The sequence below is a fragment of the Hordeum vulgare genome, chromosome 7H (assembly GCF_904849725.1).
Source record: "Hordeum vulgare subsp. vulgare chromosome 7H, MorexV3_pseudomolecules_assembly, whole genome shotgun sequence".
In the NCBI taxonomy this organism is placed as follows: Eukaryota; Viridiplantae; Streptophyta; class Magnoliopsida; order Poales; family Poaceae; genus Hordeum; species Hordeum vulgare.
The window spans coordinates 420,441,036-420,466,376 of record NC_058524.1 but is presented as its reverse complement, the minus strand read 5'-3'; positions in this window follow the sequence as shown (position 1 = coordinate 420,466,376).

The following is a 25,341-nucleotide window of genomic DNA, read 5'->3' as shown; positions in this document are numbered from 1 at the left end:
TGTGAAGAAAATGCTGAGATCTTTGGATTCTTCATTTGATACTTTAGTTCTGATGATTCAAGAAAGACCAGACTACAAGATGCTTGATCCAACTGATATACTTGAAAGGCTAAATACTCATGAATTCCAGCTAGAAGAAAAGATAGATCTATATGGACCAAGCTATTCCAGAACACGTGCACTGAAGGCTAGAGCAATTTCCTCATCTGAAGAAGAAGACACAGATGACATCATTTGTGACCCTGAAGAATTTGGACACGAGCTTGCAAGGCTCGTGAGGAAATTCCAGAGAATTACACGACGTAGCCAGTTCGGTAAATCTTCAAGAAGAGACATGAGGAAATCTGAATCTTTATCGGAGGACTACAAGAAACGAACCTGTCACAAGTGCAAGAAATCAGGTCATTATATTGCTGATTGTCCCCGTTGGGGAAAGGAATCAAAGAAGAAGAAATACAAGGATGACAGTTCTGATGACTCGAAGAAGAACAAGAAATCTTCAAAATCCTCATCTTCAAAGCCCTCATCACACAAGAAGACTAGTTTCAGAAAGGCTCGGGCACTTATTGGCAAGGAAATGGACTCCGAGGCAGAATCAGAGGAATGTGATGAAGAAGAGGGTTCTGATGAAGACTCAGAATCCGGACAGGCTAGTCTTGCACTAGCAACCACCTTCGTCAGCAAGTCAATCTTCAATCTTGAAGAAGATAACTGCACCATCCATACTGATGACTATGCTGATGACTTCGCTCCAACCTATTGCTTCATGGCAAAAGGTTCAAAGGTACCAAATAATGCCTCCTCGTCTGATTCAAGTGACTGTGAACCTAATGATTATAAGAAACCCAGTTACAGTAAACTTGCCATCATTGCCACTAAACAACAAACTGCTTTGGAAAGGCTTCAGAAACTGCTAGATAAAAGTGATGATCTGTTGAATGATGAAATGAATCTTACCCAAATCCTCACTAATGATGTGAAAAGTCTCCAGTCTAGATTTGATATTCTTCGGGATCGTTATGATACACTCCTCACTGATCATGAGAAGCTTTCCTATGAATTTCTTCAAAGGAAGCTGGATCTTGAGAAGCTGAGGATGTCTCATGATGATCTTCGTATGGAAAATGATTCATTACTAGCTCAACAGATCAGCGCTGGTCAAGTTGAATTTATTCCTCCATGTCTTAAATGCATTGAACGCGAAACTGCTAATTCCTCACCAGAATCATCAAATGCTACCATTGATACAAATTCTTCAACTGCACCTGCTGTGTCTATTTCCTCACTTGAGGAAAACACAAATGTTACTGATGAAAATGCAGGGTTGAAGGAATTGTACATGACAGGCATGTACAAAAGCCTCAAAGGACATCAAACCCTTTGTGATGTGCTCAAAAAGCAGATCTTGAACAGGAACCCGAGGAAAGAAGGAATTGCCTTTGAGAGGAAATTAAATGCTAATGGATCTTATTGGAAACCTGAGCAGTATCCCAAAACCTCATGGGTTGCTGCTACTGGGCCTCCTTTTGATCCATCTAATCTAACTGGCTTTTCATGTGAATTATCCTATTCCTCAGATGAGTCATTTGACTCCAACTATAAACTGTTCAAAAATCAATCTGGTGAAGTATTTGCTCGATATGTTACTAACTGCAGGAATGGCCCTCCTCTGAGGAAAATCTGGGTTCCCAAAAGCTGTCTTGAAAATCTTCAGGTATGTCCTCATGACACCACCACTGAAGAATCTAAACCCCAGATCAAATTCCTTAGGAGGACCAAAATCTTCAAGAGGATCAAAATCCTCAACTCGTCAAAACTATGCTCGTACCTGTGCTAATGCGTCTAACATGCAGGGAAACTACAAGGAATATGAATATGAGCGTTACTCCTCAAATCATTATGTTCATAAATCCTCAAACCAGTTCTCTGCGTATTCATATGAGTACTTTAATCCCCCTACTGTTAGGAGAAGTGCATTGGCTTTAATGCCACCTTTCTCATATGGTGCTCGCAGGATGATGAATGCTTTGCCACCCCTTCAGATGTGGGTGGTGAAGAAATCGAACTAATCACTTCTGCAGGTCAAGTCTCCAGATGAAAATCATCATCTGAAGAATTTGCTGGAGACCTGAGGAAATGCTTGATAGGACGCAAGCTAATGATTGATGAAATAGAAATATTTCACACGTCCTTACATTTCTGTTATGATGAAATCACTGATCTGATAAAATTAGAATCATATTCTTCAAATCTGAAGCATATGAGATGGTAAGCTATACTAATTCATCTGCAGGATGACAAACCCAAGAATACTGAGTGGGTTCTTGATAGTGGGTGCACACATCACATGCCTGGTGATAAAAGCTTACTGATGAATATGCCACTAACTCCATCACCTCTGAAGCAAATCACATATGCTGACAAAGGTAAAAGCAAGGTATTGGGACATGGCAAAGTGGATATTTCCAAGGATAGGCATATGCACAAAGTGATGCTTGTTGAATCCCTTGGTTTTAACCTTATGTCAGTCTCGATGCTTTGTGATCTTGATATGATTGTTATCTTTGGTAGATATAGATGCGTAGTCATCATGGAATCTGACAGATCCAAAGTCTTCGAAGGTGTAAGAAGAGGGGATTTGTACATTGTTGATTTCTCTACAGGTCCTCAACCAGCCACTTGCTTACTAGCAAAAACCTCAGAAGGATGGTTGTGGCACCGAAGACTAGGCCATGCAGGTATGAGGAATTTGCATACGCTCGCGAAGAAGAAGCATGTCATCGGCATCGAATCAGTCAAATTCCTCAAGGATCATCTCTGCGGTGCTTGTGAATCTGGGAAAATGACGAGATCCAAGCATCCCTCTAAGACTATCTTGACCTCTACTCGTCCATTCGAATTGCTTCATATGGATTTATTTGGACCTACTCACTATGCCACACTAACCAATGCAGCATCATTATATGGCTTCGTCATAGTTGATGATTATTCCAGATACACTTGGGTGCATATCATAGTGTATAAAATTGAAGTGCAGGAAATCTTCAAACGATTTTCTTCAAGGGCCTCGACGAACTTTGGCATCAAGATCAAACATATCAGGAGTGATAATGGAACCGAGTTCAAAAATATCGGTCTTGATGATTATCTTGATGAACTTGGTATTACTCACGAATTGTCTGCTCCTTATACTCCTCAACAGAATGGTGTCGTCGAAAGGAAGAACATGACTCTGGTTGAAATGGCAAGAACTATGCTTGAAGAATATCAGACTCCTCGTCTCTTTTGGCCTGAAGCAATCAACACTGCATCCCATATCATCAACAGGGTATATCTTCACAAATTCCTCAAGAAACCTCATATGAACTCCTCACTGACAAGAAACCCAATGTAAGTTATTTCAAAGTTTTCGGTGCAAAATGCTGGATTAGAGATCCTCACCACAGCTCAAAATTTGCAACTAAGGCACATGAAGGTTTTATGCTCGGTTATGGAAAGGACTCGCACACTTACAGAGTCTTCAACAACTATCACAACAAAGTTGTTGAGACTATAGATGTGCGGTTCGATGAAACTAATGGCTCGGAAAGAGAGCAATTGCCTTCTGATCCAGATGAGCCGTCTCCTGAGGAAGCAATAAAGCTCAAGCCTACTGAAGACATTGTCCCCACTTAGGAAATTGGTGAAGAAATGATTCCCATCACTGGTAAAATCAAGAAGATGCTCCTGAGGAAATTGCACCAACACCACTTCCTCGGCCTAGACTAAATCCTCAACCAGCTCATCCGAGGATTGCAAATGAAGTAGAACTTGACAAAATCCTCAACGACATCAACGCGCCAGGTCCTCTCACTCGCTCAAAAGCTTCACACTTAGTTAACTTTTGTGGGCATTTTTCTTTTGTATCCATCACAGAACCCTTAAAAGTTGATGAGGCTTTTCTAGAACCGGAGTGGATCCAAGCTATGCAAGACGAACTTCTTCAATTCAAGTTGAATGACGTATGGGAGCTCGTCAAATGACCAGATCTTCGCAAGCACAACATCATCGGGACCAAGTGGATTTTCCGAAACAAGCAAGATGAGGATGGTCAAGTGGTGAGGAACAAGGCACGACTTGTAGCCCAAGGCTACACCCAGGTTGAAGGAATAGATTTCGATGAAAATTTTGCACCTGTTGCTAGACTTGAAGCTATTCGAATACTACTTGCTTATGCTAATCATCATAACATCCTCTTATATCAAATGGATGTGAAAAGTGCATTCCTCAATGGTAAGCTTGAGAAAGAAGTATATGTTGCTCAGCCCCCAGGTTTTGAGGATCCAAAGAATCCAGACAAAGTCTTCAGACTCAAAAAGGCTCTTTATGGCCTCAAGCAAGCCCCTCAGGCATGGTATGATACATTGAAGGAATTCCTCATGAAGAAAGGCTTCAAGCCTGGTTCACTCGATCCAACTCTTTTCACAAAATCCTATGATAATGAGCTATTTGTATGTCAAATATATGTCGATGATATCATATTTGGTTGTACTGACAAAAGATACAGTGATGAATTTGCCTACATGATGAGTGAAGAATATCACATGTCCATGATGGGGGAGCTGAAATTCTTCTTAGGTCTTCAAATTCGTCAACAAAGCAATGGAATCTTCATATCACAGGAGAAATACCTCAAGGATGTTCTGAGGAAATTCGACATGCACGAATGCAAAGGTGCCAAGACTCCAATGCCTACCAACGACCACCTCGGCACTAATGAAAATGGTAAATATTTCGATCAGCAGGTATATCATTCTATGATTGGCTCTTTATTGTATCTATGTGCATCTAGGCCAGATATAATGCTTAGTGTTTGCATGTGTGCACGTTTTCAAGCAAAACCGAAGGAATCACATCATAAGGCTGTGAAACATATTCTTCGATACTTAGCTCACACACCAACACTAGGATTATGGTATCCCAAGGGCTCCAATCTTCATCTGGTAGGGTATTCCGATTCACACTATGCTGGTGACCGTGTGGATCGCAAGTCAACTTCTGGCACATGCCATTTCCTCGGAAGATCACTAGTTTGCTGATCCTCAAAGAAGCAGAACTGCGTATCACTCTCCACTGCCGAAGCTGAGTACATTGCTGCTGGTTCTTGCTGTGCTCAATTACTATGGATGAAGCAAACCCTCAAGGACTACGACATCAACATGAAGAATGTGCCTCTCTACTGTGACAATGAGAGTGCTATCAAAATTGCATACAACCCAGTACAACACTCGAAGACCAAGCACATCTAGATTCGTCATCATTTTCTTCGGGACCATGTCCTCAAGGGCAATATCCTCATCGACCATGTGAAGACTGATGATCAACTGGCAGATATCTTCACTAAGCCCTTGGATGAGAAAAGGTTTTGCAAGTTGTGGTGTGAGCTAAATATCGTAGAATCTTCAAATGTTTTGTAAAAACATGCACACATCCTAACACTTATGCAAAATTGATGACTTAGATGTGGAGCACATGATGAATCGATTTTCTTCAACTAATGAGGAAGGTCACTCTGAATGTGAAGAAATCAACGAAGAAATTGATTCTCAGGGCCCTACGACAATTGTACGCGGCATGTGTAATCAACATTCTTATATGGTGGGTCGCGCCACCGCCCAATGTGAAATTCCTCAAGTTAATTTTCTTCAAGTGTTCTATTTCCTCAAAATGTGTTTTTCTTCAAAACAGATGTTCTTGAGTGTGCTGATTTATCACAAAATCTTCAAAAACACTTGATGACTTTCATTTGACTAGATAGACTGTGATTTCAAGTCCTCAACAGCATTCAATTATTGCTATTTCTTCAAGTTGTTATTTTTGCTAAGTGAATGTGATCGGACCCTACATTCCCTCTATGCTATACTCATCTAGTCTATTCAATTCTTCATATGCGTTCTACTTGAAACTTTGTTCAAAATCCTCACTGCGTCCGTGTCAGCTGATGATTTTGTAACGAAAATCCTCAAATCTTCAAAAATTGTTTCTTTAATACACAGTAACTGAACCCCACTTCCCACGATCGGATAACCACGATCTCCACTATTTCCACCACACTATTCGGGAGCTACACGTGTCCTGCGGAGACGTAGAGGCAGGGGCGGTTTGGTCCGAAATTTTCGCGCCAACATTAACTTTTGGCTATAAATATGTCCTTATCCCCCTTGGCATACTCTTCTTCGCTCCATCGCTCTCCTGCCACAGCATACACCACCGAACCCTAGCGCCATCGCAGGTAGTCTCGTCGCCGGTGAGGAAGAGCTTCACTTCCTCGACTTCTCCGTCGCCGGAACCACGCCGGAGTCGGACCATCTTCGTCCGCCGCCGCCGTAGACGTCCTCTGTTGCCGAGTTAGGGTGCATTGGACATGCGACCGAAGAGCTTCTCCACACACACCTTTCTGTGTTCTTCGTGCGCACCTTCCAGGGTAAATAAATCCCATTTTTACCGCAAGTTAGGTCTAAAATTTTACATCTTCTATGTGAAATATGTTTTTCCTCAAGAAACGATAAGCACTTGATTCCTCAAACACTGCCTATCACCACATCATTGATGAACTATGCTAAGCATCTAAGATTTTCACGAGATTCCTCAATTGTGAGAATTTTCGGATCTGTACAACTCTGGAACCCAAGAACAGTATGCTTAGGGAAATTCCTCAACCACTGGTTATATTCCTCAAACTGTCAAACTTTTTCATTTTCCTCAAATCTGAGAACGCATATGACCTCTCCAAATTCCTCGCAACTATACTCTGTTCACAGGTACACACATGTCAGCTGATGAATCTCTCGGTTCTCATCACATTAACTCATTTGCAGCATTTCTGGAAGAAAATCTTCAAGTCTCATCAGAATCCTCAAGAGTTCAATCTCATCAGCAAAATCCTCAGCTGAAGAAAATGGTGGATGACAGAAAACAGAAGGGAGGAAAGAAACTTGAGGAAAACACAGCTGTGGATATCCCTGAGGATATTTACTTGGACTATTGCACGCCTGATGAAAATGAGACAATGGCCAAGAGAAAAATACGGCTGCAGAAGATAGAACGCCGATGGGCGAAGGAATGGAAGGAATACGGGTTTGTGACTCCCAAGTATGCAAAGAAATTCGCTATGAAGCCCCCTGGTAGACGGGCCCCACTTGAGGATCATCAAGTAGCACATCCCTCAAGCCTCAAGACCATTGATGACTATCGAGATGAGAAGGAAAATCATCTAGCCAAGCTCAAGAAGCAGGCAGAAGCTGCAGTAAGGAAATTTAATGAATCCTTAGTTGCTGCCTCAGCTGCTGCTACTTCCTCTCCCGCTGAGACCTCTGGTTCAGCAATTCCTCAACCACACTTTGTGCCGTCAAAGCCAAGGGCTCCAAAGCCTCAAGAGAAGTCTGTTCAGGCTTCAGTCACAAAACGCTCAGCACCAAAACATTCAACACCAAAACCATCAGCGCCAAAGCCCTCAGTACCAATCTCCTCAGCTTCGAAATCCTCAACACCACCAACAAAGCCTCAAGAGAAACCAGTACAGAAGCAAGCCATGAAGCCTATGACCGCCAGCTCCAGCTCCTCACTCCCAGCTGCAACTAGCTCGGAGACAAAGTCTTCACCACCTCCTGTGAAGACTCAGGTGTCTGCTGAACGTGCAACTCTGCCAAGCCCTAGCAAAATCATCACCGTCCCGTCTGCATCTGGGGGCAGTGATGAATATGATGATCAAACCCTGCAAGCCATAATTAGAAACAAGCAGGAAAGAGTAGCTCAAGCATCAGGCAGTGCCATTCCTCTGGCCATGGACCCCAAGGTCCTCCTTGACTACATCAACATCTGGTATGAGGACCCAAACACTCCGCTTGATGATTTGAAACTTCCCCCTGGCATTAGCCACATGGTGGCCACTTCCATCAATGAAGCCAAGTGGAAAGAACAGCAGGCCAGGCAGGCCAAAGTTGCAAAGATTAAAAAGGAGAAATTCCTCAAGCAGAATTTCCTCAAATTAACTCCTGATGCACTGGTGTCAACATAGGCAGAGCTAAAGAAATTGACTGACAAGTACTCCAAGTTGTCAGATCGCAAAACCCTCAAGAGCAATTTCATCAAGCTAGCCACTAGTGCTGTTGATGACTACAACAAGAAGGCCGCACTCCCAGCACGAACTCCTCAGCCCTTGATTTAGGAGCCAGCAGATGAATCTCCTCATGATGAGGAAACTCCTCAAGCTGAGGAAGTACACCAAGAGCACCGTGTTGATGAACCGGCTATTGAAGAAATCATCATGGAAACACTAGCTAATGAAACTGCCACTGTCCCAGCTGCTTCATCAAAGCAGGCTGATGACTCTGTTCCAGCTGGTTCCTCAATACCAGCTGAAGAATCTTTAGAGAGAACCCCTTCACCAAAAGCTTCAAAGGTGAAGAAGATGATTCCGTCTGCATTAGACGTGAAGAAAACTAGGGCTGCTGCAAAGGAAGCCAAAAAGAGAAAGGCCTCCTCAGCAGAAGAAGAAACAGGCAAAGCACCTCAAAGCACTTGAAGAATCTGTTCCTCTGGACCCTGTGCCCCTGAATGTCGCTCCTTCCTATGAAATGGTCATCATTGATGATCCAGCAAAAAAGGCAGATGATGAAATGAAAGAGGTCGCCCCTGGGGAACACACTGACGAGGAAATTCAGATAGACGAAAGTCCTCAACCTTTCATTCCTTAGAAAGACAATGTTCAAGCATCAGGTGCACCAGCTGATGAAACTGCCTCTGCCACAAAGCCAGTTGAGGAAGAACAAACTGAAAATCCTCAAGCTGATGAAAGTCAACACTCTTAGCAGAGTCCTCAAGATGAGGAATAGGCTGATCCAACTCCTCCCACTGAAGAAGTTCCTCAGCCTGAAGCACAGCCAGAGCTAGCTCCTCAGCCTGACGCCCAGCAAGCACCATCTCCTCAGCCTGAAGTACCAGTTGCTGAAATTCCTCACCCTGAGGAAAATGCTGAAGAGAATGCACCTGCCCAAGACAATGCATTCGTCGTGCTCAACCCAGAGACTGCTATTGTTGTCTCCCCTCCTATTCGTCAGTAAATCTTCAGCCATTTCAGCGTCAGCCATTCTCCAAGCGTCCAAAGTTTCAAAAGGAAAATTTCTTTGAAGAGTGCATGTACTTCATTGGAGAGAACCCCTATGATAAGCCTCAAATGAGGCATCTGAAGTTTTGGACTAGGACTCAGATGAACTACTATGCCTCTGTGCTCTGTGGACGAAACAAGATATTCCAGCACAGGCATATTCCTCATGTTGAGCTTGAAGCAATACCGTGCCTGGAGCCAGTCCTCAGTGTTCTCCATGATGCAGGTTTACTCCCAATGTGCTCTGACATATCTGACTGGAACAACGAGTTAATTCTTCAGTTCTATGCCACTCTTCACATATCTGGCAACCCTGAAGACATTAACACATGGGTGTTTGATTGGATGTCCCAAAACACTCACTACAAGGCTCCTGCTACTGAACTCCTCAGAGAACTGCCCATACCAATTCCCTCAGATGAGGCTGTGAAGCTTTATGGCGAGCGTGAGCTGCCAAATGGAATGATGGAAGTCCTCATGAAGCCTTTGGCTGAAGGAAAATCTCCGAGAACAACTTTCCTCGTCTACGAGCTCAAGTACACACCCAGGTCTGTTTACAGAATCCTCTGGAGTGTGCTCGCACCGATCAAAGGCCATGATAATGAAGAAGATGTTGTAGGCCTCATGAAGAATATCCTCCTCTACATTATCCACGGTATTCCTATCAACATCCATGATTTCTTCTTGAGGACTTTGGCCGACAATGCTATGTGTCCTTTTGATCACAAGATATATGTCCCATGGATCATGAGATTCATCAGGACAAGGACAGGCGTCAACTTCCACGCTGAGTGCCAAAACCATGTTGGTTATATGCCTCCTATCTGGGTCAACAAGAAGACTTTCGAGCCATTGAAGGAAAAGGCAAATCAGTGATTGAAGAAGGCAGTAGGCCCCTTGATGGCCAGTTCAGAGAGCCAGAAGCTTATTCTTCATGGGATGATACTGAGACTCGTCCGGCAAGCCCCGTTCCTCCTCGCGTGATGAATACAAGAGAGCTCCTCCTCAGTCTTCACCAGAAGGTGGATCGCAATCACAAGTGGGTCAAACGCCAGTTTGGCGCCGTTGTGAAAACCCTCATTGAAACAGAGAACTCTGTGAAGCTCAACCATCACTATCTGCATGAGGTTTTTGATCGCACCTGGGCTACACTTGCACATCTGAAGACTCAGACCGAGCTTGAAGAAATGGACTTTGAGCGAGACTTTGAATGGTCATGGCCTCCCAAGAAGAAGTTCAGGCCTATTCCAGTGCCAGACCTTGAAGACAGCTCCTTTTCTTCATTCCGCAATGCTGAAACTGATGAAGAATAGCTTGACACTGCTACCGGTCCAAGGAATAAGACTACCCCCAAGAAGCATCACGGCTCTTCCTCAACTGCCACGAAGTGAAATCTCCACGGACGTTAGTCCTCAGTTTGTCCCTTTTTGTCACTTGATGACAAAGGGGGAGAAACTTGAGAATTAGTCTTCAAGCGCGATATTTTTGGGGCTTATGAACTATATTTAAGTTACAAACTCTTGGCTCTTCTGAAGTTTTTATGTAATGAGTTGTAACTTAAACCCGATGGTACTCTGACACTTTTGAACGATTTTCTTCGCATGCTTATTCCTCATGTTTTAATGCACGCATGCTGGAATCCGTCAGATACCATTTTTCATCATGCATTTTCATTTTCCTCATATGATATATTACATGTATGCATCATTTACAAGACTAAGGGGGAGATCTCCATGATTTAAAGCATCAATGTGCATTTGCTGTAAAAAGAAAAATCCTCAAGATAATGCACATCCTCAGGGGGAGTCTCTCTGAATCTTCATTTCAAATTCCTCAAATGAGTATTTACACTTCATATTTTTGATACTTGTTGAAGACTTAACCTAATTGTCATCAACCACCAAAAAGGGGGAGATTGTAAGTGCATCTAGTGCCCCTTAGTGATTTTGGTGGTTTGAAGACTTATAGGTTAAGTATCTAATGTGTTTGTGAGTGTACATAGGATCTATAAGTCATTGAGGAGTTTGAGATATTTGAAGAATATCGACCCCTAAAAATGTATGTCTTCAGTTGAAGAAATTGGTCTGAAGCTGAAGAAATGAATCGCGAGGAATCTGCGATGAAATTGATATTCCTCATGAAGATACTGATATTGAGAAGTTCGGTGTGTCGTGAAGAAAATCACTCTGAAGAATTTGAAGCATGAAGACTTACACTTTCTGTTTATTTTCTTCGCATTCGAGTAATAGGAACACCGTACTGTTAAAGGGGGTCGAAGTTACACTATGGAATCAATTTCCTCATGATGCTCAACCCAAGCCGAATCCTACCAAAAGCCTAAAGTGAGGAATACGAGTGACATGAGGACTCTCACAGTTGAGGGTGCCGACCGTTTCGATAGCCACGCCAAGTCATTGGTCTTATCCATTCCAACGGTCATATTATTTAAGGGCATTAGTGTCAAATCATGTCGGGATGCTCCCAGGCTATAAATAGCCACCCCCCACAACCACTAGCTGGTTGGCTGCTCCGTTAGAAACTGACACTTGTCATAAGAGCAACCCAATTCCTCAGAGCCTTCGAGAGTAATTCATTAGTGAGGAAATACACCATACACCGAAACCACAAACCAAACCTAGTGATTGAGCATCACTGAAGAAGTTGTTCCTGTGTGGGACTGAAGCCTTTTACCTTTGAGGACTGTGCATCCTCCAGACGGTTAGGCGTCATGGTCTAGAGCTTTCCATCAGTCAATTGTGGATCGCCGGGTGACCAAGTTTGTGAGGGTTTGGAAGTGTGCCCTGAAGACTTACCACGAGTGTTGGGCGAGGACTGTGTATCCTTAGCTCAAGGAGAATACGGTAGGGACTGTGTGTCCCGGGACTGGGTGTCCTTTGGTTTCAATACCAAGCAGCTCCAAACCAGATGTACGACTGTCACAACAGTTGGAACTGGGTCATCAACGACTGTCTTCACTGAGCAACGGGTTCTAATTCCTCAACTCCTTACTTTCCTTGTATTATGTGTTGATGACTTTCACTGCGACTGTTTGAAGAATTTGTTGAAGACTTTCACTGAATTTCCTCAACCCCAAATTCTTCACGTTAGTTAATCCTGATCTGTATTCTGCGTGCGTGCTCACAGTGCAATCTGTTTTCACATTCTTCACTCTGAAAAACTGCTGTTGTGAAACTTTGCACATCTGATCCTTTACTGTTTCCGGTGTAAGTTAGTCATCAGTGAGGAATTTCGTCAAAAGGAATTTCCTCAGTGATGAAATTCTAAAAATCTCCTATTCACCCCCCTCTAGTCGATATAACCCACTTTCACAAGCCGCCATCCTTCACAATTTGTTTGAGTCGCCAAGTCATTTATTGATGACATCACCCATTCCTCCATTCCCCGAGATCTGATGACATCACTCCCAACGGATCTTTTTCGTCTTCATCTTGTTAATCCTAAAATTTAGGCGCCATCATTGTTGGTTTTCAACTTGTCACCTTGATTCCCGCGCCTCCTGTTTCATTTTTGCCCTAGGACTTTAAATAACCGCAGGGGAGTGGGGGCGCCATCACCTACGTCCACTTCATCTCCTCGACTACTTCGTCTTCCTCAAGCCTGCACTTCGGCCTCCTCGTTGTTCCCGAAGCTCCATCGCTGGCCACCGCAGTCCGGGCGTCCCTAGACTAGTCAAAAGCATGGTCTCCGTCGCGGATCCTCCGCAACCATCTCTCGACATCGCCCTCCTTTTTCAGGTAAACATTCTTCCTCGATTAGGGTTAAACCTTGAATCCCCATGTTCTTCTAGGTCAGCCCCAGAATGCTATGAACACCACTTCCTCCATCTTGAATCCGTTCGACATGCTCATTGTAGATCCTTTGCAGTAATAAATCGTGGTAGTTTCATCGCATCACCTGGCCATTTAGTGTTTACTTCATGGATTCATATGTCATCCCTGTCGCGTACTTGCGTTCATAGCGTCCGTAATTTCTACATGCATTATTTCTTTAATTTGATCCACCCGTAGACCTGTAAATTATCGCTCGTCTTCAGAAACATGTTTTATCCTCCTTCCGGGAATATCCCTAAGGAAAAAACCCTTTTAGAATTGCTACTCGCCTCCTTCCACCATGGAGAGTTAGAATATCCCCATAGATACACCTTTGATTATTTAATTGGCAAGTCATAATATCCTTGTAGTTGTACTGTAGATCATCCAACTAGCGAGTTGGCACTATGTGGTTTCTAATAAACCGTCTTGTTCCTTCCTTTTGTAGTCACGAGCACTATCTCGAAATGCAATTGGTTACCAACCAAAATCAACGACGCCTATCTTGATAAATTTGTTAAGGCGGGTTATCTTGACCCCAAAGAAGTCGTTGGCAGGCGGACCGCCCCAGGCGAGGTGACTCCCCACCATGCCGAGGGGGAGGTAGTCGTTTCTGTTGATCACCTTGAACGAGGCTTCAAGCCTCCCTGGTCAAAGTTTTTCAGAGATGTTATGCACTTTCTCAACCTTCACCCTCAAGACTTGGGCCAAACTCCATCAGCAACCTCTGCCAGTTCCTGGTGTTTTGCGACGCTTATCTGCAGATAGGACCCACATTGCTACTGTTTAGGAAATTCTTCTATCTGAACCGCCAGACCGAATTCCCCAGCGGGCCCTGGTTTGAACTTGGGGGGGGGGGTTAACATTCAACGACATCGTGAATGCGGGTTCCCATCTGTCGTTCTACCCAACCATCCCGAAGGCTGGGCAGAGTCCTTGTTCTATTTCCGCGACACATCTCCACCTGGCGAGAACCCACTTCCGGGTCTTAGAGAAGAACCCTTGCCCATGGATTTCAAGCTGCCAGAAAAACTAACTAAAGAAGAATCAACTTTTATCCCTGCTTTCTCCAAGCTAAGGTCTTTGACCAACAATGGGCTTACTCGGATTGACCTAATTCGTTGTTGGGTTGAGTGGAGGATTCTGCCTTTGAGTCACCGGGATGGCCTGATGTGTGAGTATGATGGTAGCTTGAACCACCCCCGATGTTTCTACCATACAAGACTTACTGAAGAAGACATTGTTGAAATGATCAAGAAGTTAACTAGCGAGCCTTTACAGAACTGCGCCAAGACTGGGCTCAAGCCTTTCTGCCTCTCCAACCCGGCTCAAGCGGTAACAACCCAAGTCGCCTCCTTTTATTCTTTCAATATATTCACCAATGTTCCAGATTTGAACTGTCATAATATCAATTAGAGAGGATCAGCATTTTGGTCTCTAAGGCCCAAGGTGAGTGTCCAGAAAACAACCAAGCCGCCTCCTAAGAAGAAGAAGAAGAACAAGGGCAAAGCTGCCACCAAGGAGTCATCTGTCGTTGGCGAGTCTCGGGCCGGCGAAGAACAATCAGAGGTAAAAATTTACCTTTTCTTTTTTTCTTATTACTATGTTCTGACTTATGCTTATGCCCCATTACCTTTATTCACAGGATGATGACTATGAGATCCAAGATGACGCTGTCGAGTCAATTTCTATTTCTTCCGACTCAACTTCTTCTTCTCCCAAGCCGGCCAAGCGGATCTGTGCAAAAGTTCCCATGTCTCACCCAAATGCTCATCTGGACCCCAATTTCCTTTTGGAGAAGGCGAGGTACACCCCCAAACATCATACCCGAAGCCATTCTGGCGACTTAGTTTCTGGGTTACCCGAAAAGACAACTGGTCGAAAACGGCAAAGTGAGGTATACTCCTACTAGCACCTTTCCCTTCTTGTGAAAAATGTTTCTCGCCGTTCGTTCACTCCTTGAACTCTTGTCCATCAGGTTTCCCCTCCTTCATCCGGCGACTCAGCAATGTCAACTCTGCCCCCAATGAATCGTGTTCAGGGGCAAGTTCCTTTACTAACCTTTTTCCTTCCCAATACTGATACCTGTTCTAACTTTGGTTTCTTTTCATCTGAGAGCACAAGCAAAGAAAAGGAAAATTGGTGACTCGTCTTCTGCTCCTAAAGCAGCTGAGGTATTTGGTATGAGCACCTCTGTCCCAGAACTTGGTGAAGACCCCGCGGCGACTCATGATGACCTTATGGATGATTTTCCTGATGTCCAGACTGATCCTTCAAGCCCTCTGAAGGAGGTAACTGAAAATGTTAACCCACCAAGCTCTTCCAAGTTAGCTAAAGACCTAGATACCATAGTTGTTACTGGTACTGGTTACTCTAAGCCTGCAACTATGGTGTTAACAAAACATGCATCCAAAGAGACCCACTCTTCTGCACAACAAGACATTACCAAGCTGAAGATTCCTAATTATGAGAAACTTGAATTTGAGCAACTCTACTCTAGTTTCGTATGTCTCGTGGAAACAAGCTATGAAATGGAAAAGAGCTTGGCCAACATGATGCGGATCAAACATGAGATACGTCCTTTGTTATTTGTATTTCCACCCATTAGCCTTCCAGAAGACTAGTTTTCTTTGATGAATTGTGTTTTTTGCGTTATCTCTGAGACCCATATCTGCCTGTAGCCCCCAAGGGTCGGGTTCTTTTGAAAGATGAGCCGGACCTTGAATGTAGTAAAGAACTTCAACTTGTAGCCCCTAAGGGTTGGGTCATATTTTGAAAGATGAGCCGGGTCTTGAATCTAGTAAAGAACTTCAACTTGTAGCCCGCAAGGGCCGGGTCATCTTTTGAAAGATGAGTCGGGTATGGAATCTAGTGAAGAACTTGAACCTATAGCCCTCAAGGGTCGGGTCATCTTTTGAAAGATGAGACGGGTGTTGAATTAAGTAAACAACTTCAACCCGTAGCCCCCAAGGGCCGGGTCATGTTTTTAAAGATGAGCCGAGTCTTGAATTTAGTAAAAAAAAACTTCAACCTGTAGCCTCCAAGGGCCGGGTCATCTTTTGAAAGATGAGCCTCGGGTCCCGAATATAGTAAAGAACTTCAACCTGTAGCCCCCAAGGGCCGGGTTATCTTTTGAAAGATGAGCTGAGTCTTGAAATAAGTAAAAAACTTCAACCCGTAGCCCCCAAGGGCGGGGTCATCTTTTGTAAGATGAGCCGGGTCTTGAATTTAGTTTTCCTTTGTAGGTCCTTGCTGACATGGTGAAAATGAAGGCTGAACATCAGAAATTTAAGAAGAAAGCCCATGCTGATCAAGGCGCCATCATGAAGCGGGCGGAACAAGCCGAGGAGAAGCTAGAATCCGCTTTGCAAGAATTCTCCGGCTTAAAAAAGCATATCTCCAACATGACCCAAGCTATCTTTGGTAAGGATCAATTCCCTTCATCTGACAAGAGTCACAAAACATCTTGCGAATACTAATTGTCACATGTTGTCCTTTGTAGGTCCGCGAGCCGCCATTCTCCAAAATGACTGGATTCTGAAGCTGAAGGCGATTTATACTTTTACAGAGCAGTTATATGCGGGAGGCATGATGACGATGAAGGTAGTCATGGGAAACAAGGAGCCAATAAAATCCATCAAGCATATGCTGGGTTGCCTGTCGACATTGCCACCTTAAGTAGAAGAACTAAAAATATCAACCTCTCGCAAAGGAGCACTGACCACCCTAAGCCGGTGTCTGGCCTATGCTCCCGAACTTAAGCCAGAGGAGGTGGATGCCGGTTTCCCAGAATTGAAAAATGACGAGTCGGAGTTCACTGAAGAGGATTACCACCTTTGTGTGAAAGTGTCTCGCTCCGCGGCGACTCAGCTAGCAGCCAACCTAGACTTAAACAAATACCAGGCGGTGTACGATGGTAGCAACAAAAAGGTGACTCCTCCTTCGTATGAAGTTACCAGCCTGACTCCACGACAGCATAAGAATCCCTTCGATTTTGATGCTGGTCTATCTATCATCTTGAGCAATGAAGACGAGTTTCTCACCTTGACCAATTGCAATTGGAAAATGGGCGACTTACAGACCGAAGATGGCGAAAACTCGAAGCAGGTTTACCCGGAGGCAGGTTGAACTTACTCAGCATGAAATCGGTTCTCCAAAATAGATTTTGATCTCTTTCTGACCGGGAAGTGATACCCGGTATGGCCTAGTGAGCCATGTAATATTCTTAGGTTTCACGGAAACAGTCTCACAACCATACCTTATGTTTGACAGTTAGGAAGTGTCGTCCTTTTGTGAATCATGAATCGCCTTTCGCAATCCTGCGTCATATATTGAAGAAATTCGTCAACCTGTTTTTAGAGAAAAATGATAAGCACACTCAATGAATCGTAGCAGGTAATAGGCCGGGCCGGTGAGTCGCGGCAGGTAATAAGCCAAGAGCCGGCTGAGTGAGTCACGGTAGGTAATAAGCCAAGAGCCGGCTGAGTGAGTCGCGACAGGGTACAAGCCGGCCGAGTGGGTCGCAGCGAGTGATATACGAATCGACAGCTCAGTGCGTCGCGGCGAGTGATAAATGAAGAGTCGGCTCACTGAGTCACGGCGATTTATATAAAAAAAATTATGAAAACTTTATGGCAGTGCCACAAAGATAATAATAAAATGCGTCGGCTCAATGAGTCGCGACAGGACAAGACGAGTTTACAAAACACTAGTGTTACCCCAAGAAGGCTTTTGGAACAGCCTGAATTATTTAGACCGGCTAATCAGGCGCGAGTCAAGCTTCAGTGAAGCAGGTTCAGTGAACCAATGGTTTGTGTGTTTTCCATGTGTTGGCTCTTGCTAGTACCTTTCATGTTTTAACCAAGGCATGTTTAGGGTCCAGAAATGGATTGACTCGCCAAGAGTACATGGGTCCATCGGGCGATTTTTCCAATACACAGTCTAGTATAACCATTTGTAATGCGTTAATTTTTCGCTAGCCAAGAGAGTATTCAGGCTGATCTCAGTGAGAGGAAGCCCCCAAGTGACCTATAGTTAGGGAAAAAACCAGACATAGGATTGTAGAAGTGTATACGCTCTTACTACAAAATGATTTGGGGGCTAGTAGCCCCAAGTAAGCCGGTTTTAATTCTCAGAATCATATAAGGAACCCATGTTTGAACTGTGCAACATTGCAACTCTGGTCCTCTTTGGCTTACCAATATCTAGTTTTGAAATAAGTGCAGCATGGCGACTTATGCTCTTTGATACTGATAGCGTCCATGCTTGGACGGCTTATTTAGAACAATAAAGACTCATGCTTTCCAGAAGCTGAAACGTAAAAGGACCACGAAGTTCGTGGGCGCCGACTTTATTGCTTTGTATAGAAAAGGTTACAAACTCGAAATTGTAAACATAAATAAGGAGCCGATGGCTCAAAGTGTAGTACGACCGCAAGTGGGCGATGTTCCATGGGCGGGTTGACTCGACATCTGTTGTTGGCCTATCTGGGCGAAGATCCACCAAGTAATATGAACCATTGTGGAGATTTTTGCTGATAACAAAAGGTCCTTCCCATGGGGGGATAACTTATGCATACCAGTGTGGTCTTGAACTAGTCGAAGCACTAACTCGCGCTCTTGAAAGGCTCGGCTCTTGACTCAGCGGTTGTGATAACGTCACAAATCTTGTTGATAAATCGCCGAACGTGACGCGCCCAAATCATGTTCCTCCTCCAAGGCATCCAACGAATCTTGACGTGCTAACTCATTGTCTTGTTCCACATAAGCATCGACCCGTGGCGAATCAGGTCTGATATCGCTTGGTAATACGGCCTCTGCCCCGTAAACCAGGAAAAAGGGAGTAAAACCCGTAGAATGATTTGGTGTGGTTATGATGCTCCATAAAACTAAGGGTAGTTCTTCAACCCAACATCCCGGGGTATGTTTGAGAGGTACCATAAGCCGGGGTTTTATCCCTCGCAGTATTTCTTGATTCGCCCTCTCTGCCTGTCGATTAGACTGAGGGTGTGCCACCGCAGAAACGTCAAGCCGGATGTGCTCCCTTCCGCAAAACTCTTGCATTGCGCCTTTTGATAAAATAGTACCATTATCAGTGATCATACTATGAGGGTATCCGAAGCGAAAAATCAACTTTTTCAGGAACTTGACAGCCGTGTCAGCATCACAGCTACTAACCGACTCTGCTTCAACCCACTTGGTAAACTTGTCAAACGCTACCAATAGGTGAGTTTTGTGTCAATCGCTACCAATAGGTGAGTTTTTTTGTTGGACGACTCCCAGACCGCAAACGACCATTTGATTGGGATCATCCGTAATTCCTGAGCCGGCACATGCATCCGACGCCCAAATTTTTGGCAACCATCACATCGCAAGACTATATCTTCAACATCTGCATGAGTTTTCAACCAATAAAACCCATTCCTAAAGGCTTTGGATACCAGGGAGCGTGACCCGGCATGATGACCATAGTCGCCTGCATGAATCTCGTTAAGAATCACATATCCTTCCTCGGAGTAGACACACCTTTGAAATACCCTAGAAGTACTTCGCTTATGTCACTCGCCGTTATGAATGACCATGGACTTGCATCAACGAATGATTTGGCGAGCCAGTAACTCATTAGTAGGTAACTCGCCTCGTGCTAGATACGCTATGTAGGGAACTACTAGCACGGAGAGCCGCCACAAGTTGGGACTCAGGATCTGGGATTGCCAAGCCTCTGAAGGTAGCCTTACTAATGGGTTATGCAATATATCCAAAAAGACATTAGGGGGAACAGGCTTAAGTTGTGGACCACGTCATGAAAGGGCATCTGCCGCTTCATTAAGTCGACGATCAATGTGATCAACTTGATAGCCATGAAAATAACCCACCACGTCCGAGAAGGCCCACCTATAAGCCGCCATCAAGGGATCTCTGGAATCCCACATGCTAGAAACCTGTTGTGCCACGAGATCTGAGTTGCCCAAACGCCTGACTCGGCTGAGATTCATGTCTTTGGCGAGTCATAACCCATGGAGCAGAGCTTCATATTCTGCTGCATTGTTGGTAGACGGGAACATGAGTCTGAGGACATAACAAAACTTTTCTCCCTGAGGTGAAGTCAATACCACACCAGTTCCTGAGCCTTCCAGTTGTCAAACCCGTCAAAATGGATTGTCCAATACGTGTGATCAGGTCTGTCTTCTAGAATTTGCAACTCGGTCCAATCATTGATGAAGTCCACCAGGGCTTCGCATTTAATACCCATGCAGGGAGTGTACTTCACGTGATGAGGACCAAGCTCGATGGCCCACTTAGCTATCCGCCCAGTAGCCCTCTGTTTTGTATTATATCACCAAGTGGGGCAGAACTAACCACCGTGATTGGATGTTCTTGGAAATAGTGTTTCAGCTTCCGGCTTGCCATGAATATTCCAAAAATCAGCTTTTGCCAATGCGGGTAACGCTGTTTGGAGAGGGTTAGGACTTCGCTGACAAAGTAGACCGGTCATTGAACCGGGTATTCCTTCCCTTCTTCCTTACGCTGAACAACTACCGCAACACTTAATGCCTTAGAGTTGGCGGCAATGTACAGGAGCATAGGCACTTTGTTGGTCGGGGCAGCCAAAACTGGGGGTTTAGCCAACTATTTCTTCAGGGCGTCAAAGGCTTCATTGGCTTCATCCGTCCAAACAACACGATCAATTTTCTTGAGTAGCTGATAAAGGGGGATGGCTTTCTCACCAAGGCGAGTTATGTATCGACTTAGGGTTGCGATACGCCCCGCCATGCGCTGAACTTGGTTGATGTTGACCGGCTTGCCAAACGAAGTGATCCCCTCAATTTTATTCGGGTTAGCCTGAATACCTCTATCTGACACCAAGAAACCCAAAAGCTTTCCTGGAGGAACACCGAAAACATACTTGGTCGGGTTAAGCTTCATCTTGTACACGCGCAAATTGTCAAAGCTCTCCGTAAGATCCTCCGAAAGAGACTCCTTCTTTTGGGATTTGACCACTATATCGTCCACATAGGCGTGGACGTCACGCCCAATCTGGTTGTGCAACAAATTCTGGATGCGACGCTGATAAGTCGCCCCGACACTCTTGAGACCAAACGACATAGACACATAGTAAAAAGCCGTGAAGGGGGTTATGAATGACGTTTTCTCCTGATCCGCCAAAGCCATCTTGATCTGGTGATACCCTGAATAAGCGTCTAGGAAGCATAGCCGCTGACAACCCGTCGTAGAATCGATAATTTGATCGATGCGAGGGAGAGCAAAAGGATCCTTTGGGCAGGCCCTGTTGAGGTCAGTGTAGTCGACACACATGCGGAAGGTGCCGTTCTTCTTGAGTACCAGAACCGGGTTAGACAACCATTCGGGGTGGAATACTTCAATGATGAACCCAGCGGCCAAAAGTCGAGCAACTTCCTCTCCATTTGCTTTACGCCTTTCTTCATTTAAGCGGCACAGATACTGCCGAACCGGCTTTATTTTAGGATCAGTATTAAGGTGGTGCTCGGCGAATTCCCTCGGTACACCCGGCATGTTAGAAGGTTTCCATGTGAAGATGTCCCGATTCACACCCGTTTCGATGAGCCCGCTTTCCTATTTTGGATCCAGACCCGTCCCGATGGCGAACTGTTTGGATGAGCCGCCACGTGTGAAATCCACCACCTTCGTGTCATCCATTGGCTTGAATTTGAGAGGTGGCTCTAAATCGATTGTAGGTTTCTTGAGCAGCGTCATGTCCGCCTGGTCAACATTAGCTTGATGAAATTTGAGCTCCTCAGCCACCCAGGCTGACTCGGCGTAGGCTGCGTCTCCTTCTTCGCATTCTTGAGCTATTCTCCTGTACCCTTGACTATGATAGTTCCCTTAGGTCCCGACGTTTTGAGCTTGAGATAGACGTAGCATGGGCGGGCCATGAAGCGAGCGTAAGCCGGCCTTCCGAATAGTGCGTGATAAGGGCTCTTGATTTTGACCACTTCAAACATGAGGGACTCGCTCCTGTAACTAGACTCTGTGCCAAAAGCCACATTAAGTTTGATCCGCCCGACAGGATATGCCGACTTACTCAGGACAATGCCATGGAAAATCGTGGAGGAGGGCATCAAATTATTTTCCGAGAAATCTATTCGTTGGAAAGTATCGAAATACATGATATTGATGCTACAGCCACCATCCATGACTACTTTAGACAATGTGTAGCCCCCGACCCGGGGCGCCACAACCAAAGCCAAGTCGCCAGGATTATCGACCCGCGGCGGGTGATCCTCTCTACTCCAAACAATGGGCTGCTCTGACCAATTAAGGTAACTGGGAAGCACCGGCTCAACCACGCTGAAAGCCCTGTGTTTCACCTTTTGGTCCCTCTTGCAAGTGCTAGTGGTGAACACATGGTATTGCCCGTTGTTTAACTGTTTGGGGTTGTTCTGGAAGCCGCCGCCATCGTTCTGTGGCTGGGAACCATTTTGTGTGTGTGTGGGGGGGGGGGGTTGCTGTCGAAAGGTGTCCTGCTGGTTGTCTTGAGCCGGATGCTGCCCATGATTAGCCTGTGACCCGCCCTGTTGGCCCGGGTTAGGGAATACGCCAAACAGATTCCTTTGTGGTCCGGCAGCGCCGAAGCGTTCTTGTTGTCCACCATGGTTTCCTCCTTGCCCCCTCTTGAGTGTTTCGGCGCGAAACTCCTACATCATGTAACAATCTTCCCAAGAGTGGGTAGTCGAGCCGTCAGCGGTGCCGTGTTGCGGACACGGGCCCTTGAGCATCTCGTAATAGTTGCGTGGCTTCTTCCCGCTAAACCCCCTCTTTGACTAACGCTGGTTGCTATTGCCAGTGCTAGTGTTGGCAACGAAATCAGTAACGCCCTCCTGCGGCCTCCTTTTCCCTTGACTCGCGGGGTGATGGTAGCCCCTTCCCTGGAATTGAGAGTGACTTCTTGGCAACTCGCCTCTCCTGGCGGCGCTGATTTTGTCGTCATCCTCCCCGGGGTCCTTAGTGTCGTCTGCCTCAACGTATCTGGTCAGGGTGTCCATCAATTCTCCCATGTCCTATACTTTACGCTTGACCCACCCATGTTTGAGCACCAAGGGTACGTAGTGGCAGTTTTTCTCTAGGATCAACACGGTCTGAGCCGCCGAAATGCCTTCCAATGAATGGATTACCTCCGCAACTCGCCGGGTCCAACGATGGACCAACTCGTCCGAACCCTGGACACAGTGCTGCAAGTCAACGATGGTCATCGGTCGTTTACATGTTCCTCTGAAGTTTTTAACGAATCGTTCCGTCTAGCATCATGGTGAAGTACTTAGCGGAAGCCGCCTCGCTCACATCGAGCATATCCATCACAAGCTCGTAATTCTCAATCCACGTGCCTAGCTCCAGGTCCGGCGTGTAATTGGGTACCTTTCGCGGGCCTTTGAAATCATTGGGCATACGCTCGTTACGAATGGCGGGTCCCAGGCAAGGCACTCCGACGTGCCTTCCACCGGTCTCAGTCGTCGTGGGAGACGGTATGGCATAGATCGGATAACCCCGACCCGCCGCGGCTGCTGCATCCACAAGGTCCTAAGCCCTCATGTCGGGCGGGTTGATTTGTTGAAAACGTCCGTGTTTGCTGTTCACTGCCCGCGGGTAGTCATGGCGACTCCTGGTTTGACTCACCTAGGGCATGGAGTGTAGCCGCTCACGGCTATATGAATACTGCACCTGTTGCACCATCGCCGTTTTTAGCATCTCAATGGCGTTTCTTGCGGCCACCTCGGCCGGAGAGTTCCCGTCTATGGGAAGGGATTTAAGGTGACTGGTCGCCGCCAGCATGTTGTTGACGAGGTTCTTGAAGTGGCCCCGTGGTGTATGGAAATGCGTTGCATGAGTCTCCATGGGCTGAGGCGGAGTCCGAGCCGGCTCGCCTCCTGGGGCGGCCTGCCACGTCCGATTGGGCTCCACTCCCGGTGTATGTGGGCTATCGAAAAGCCGAGTTGGGTTTAGATCGGCCAGCAGGAGGCCGTGATGCCGCCTCTGGTGGATTGCGTCGAAGCGCGCTACTGTCGCTCGAGCCGCCACCCCTCAGTGTTTAGTCGCTCCGTCTCTGCAGTAATCAGGGCCTGCTGTCTCGCCATCCTGGCGGCTTCTTCGTCGATGTCACGCTGGATTTTGGCCATGGCTTCCCTTAGTTTTGCCAGCTCGAAGTTGATCGTTTCCTGGTTTTCCGCCGTCACGACGATAGCCATGAGCTTGGCCGTCTGTGCTGCCAGGTCCGCCATGGACTGAGCTGGAGTCTTTGACGACCCGACAGTTTCATTGTTGCCCGCCAGGTTTCGCTGATGTGGTGCTGCCCCCGCCATGTAGATGGCGACTTGACAGTGCGGACCCCTGGCTTTCTGAGAGACCGCTGCCTCTAGCAAACCCCCAAGCTTCCCTTCGCAGAGAGCGTAGATTTAATCTATATCGCCCATGGATGAATCGTCGTCCGAATTGATGGGTGTGACCCCCTGGATCGCCGGCTCATTCGGCGAGTCGATTCCCTGTGTAAAACCAACAAAATCGACACGACCGGTCGTGTCGCTTGATGGGACGGACGTACCGAGCCGGCTCGATGATGTCGGTGCCGGTGTCCGGCTCAGGCACGGGTGCTCCGATCTTCCCGATAAGACGTGGATCTTGCCGAAGGGGACCCTCTATCCAGATTCGACTGAATCGGCCTCGGTCCCCCATCGCGAGTTGTCGATGTAGTACTTCCCTCCGCGGCTCTTCGTCATGATGCCGACTGCATAGGTTCCTAACCCCGGAAGGGCTCCCTTTGAGTACTCAACTCAACCGTGCGCAGGCCCCACGGTGGGCGCCAACTGTCGTAGTTTTTTCATGGCAGATGTCCTCATGAAAGGACTTAGTGAAGGAGCCATCGCACCTTGGTGGCTACTCAAAGGGGGTGAGCGAAAGCGAGACTCAGATTTACCCAGGTTCGGCCCCTCGTGTGGACGTAAAGGCCTACGTCCTCCTATGTGTATATTCATGGTGGAATCGATTACAAGGGGGGCATAACTCGCCTGACCTATCTCTCGCTGACTTCTAACATGATCTATTCACCCCAGAGACTTGCCTTTATGTACACGTCGAGGCCCCAAAGTTTACAAAGTCGTGGCGACGTTACAAATCGTGGCCTTCCTTATCTCTAAGTCGTCGTCTACCTCAAGCCAAGGAAAACTCCTTGGCGGCTCATCTTCTTCACCATCCTTGAACCGTCATCCGGCTCATGGGCCGTGGCGTCGTTCTTGCAAAACATCCCAACACGCCCTAAGCCCAAACCTAGTCTTATGTTGGTCATCTATGTATGAGTCGCCACTTTCATGACCCGGCCCATTAGGACGGGTCATAC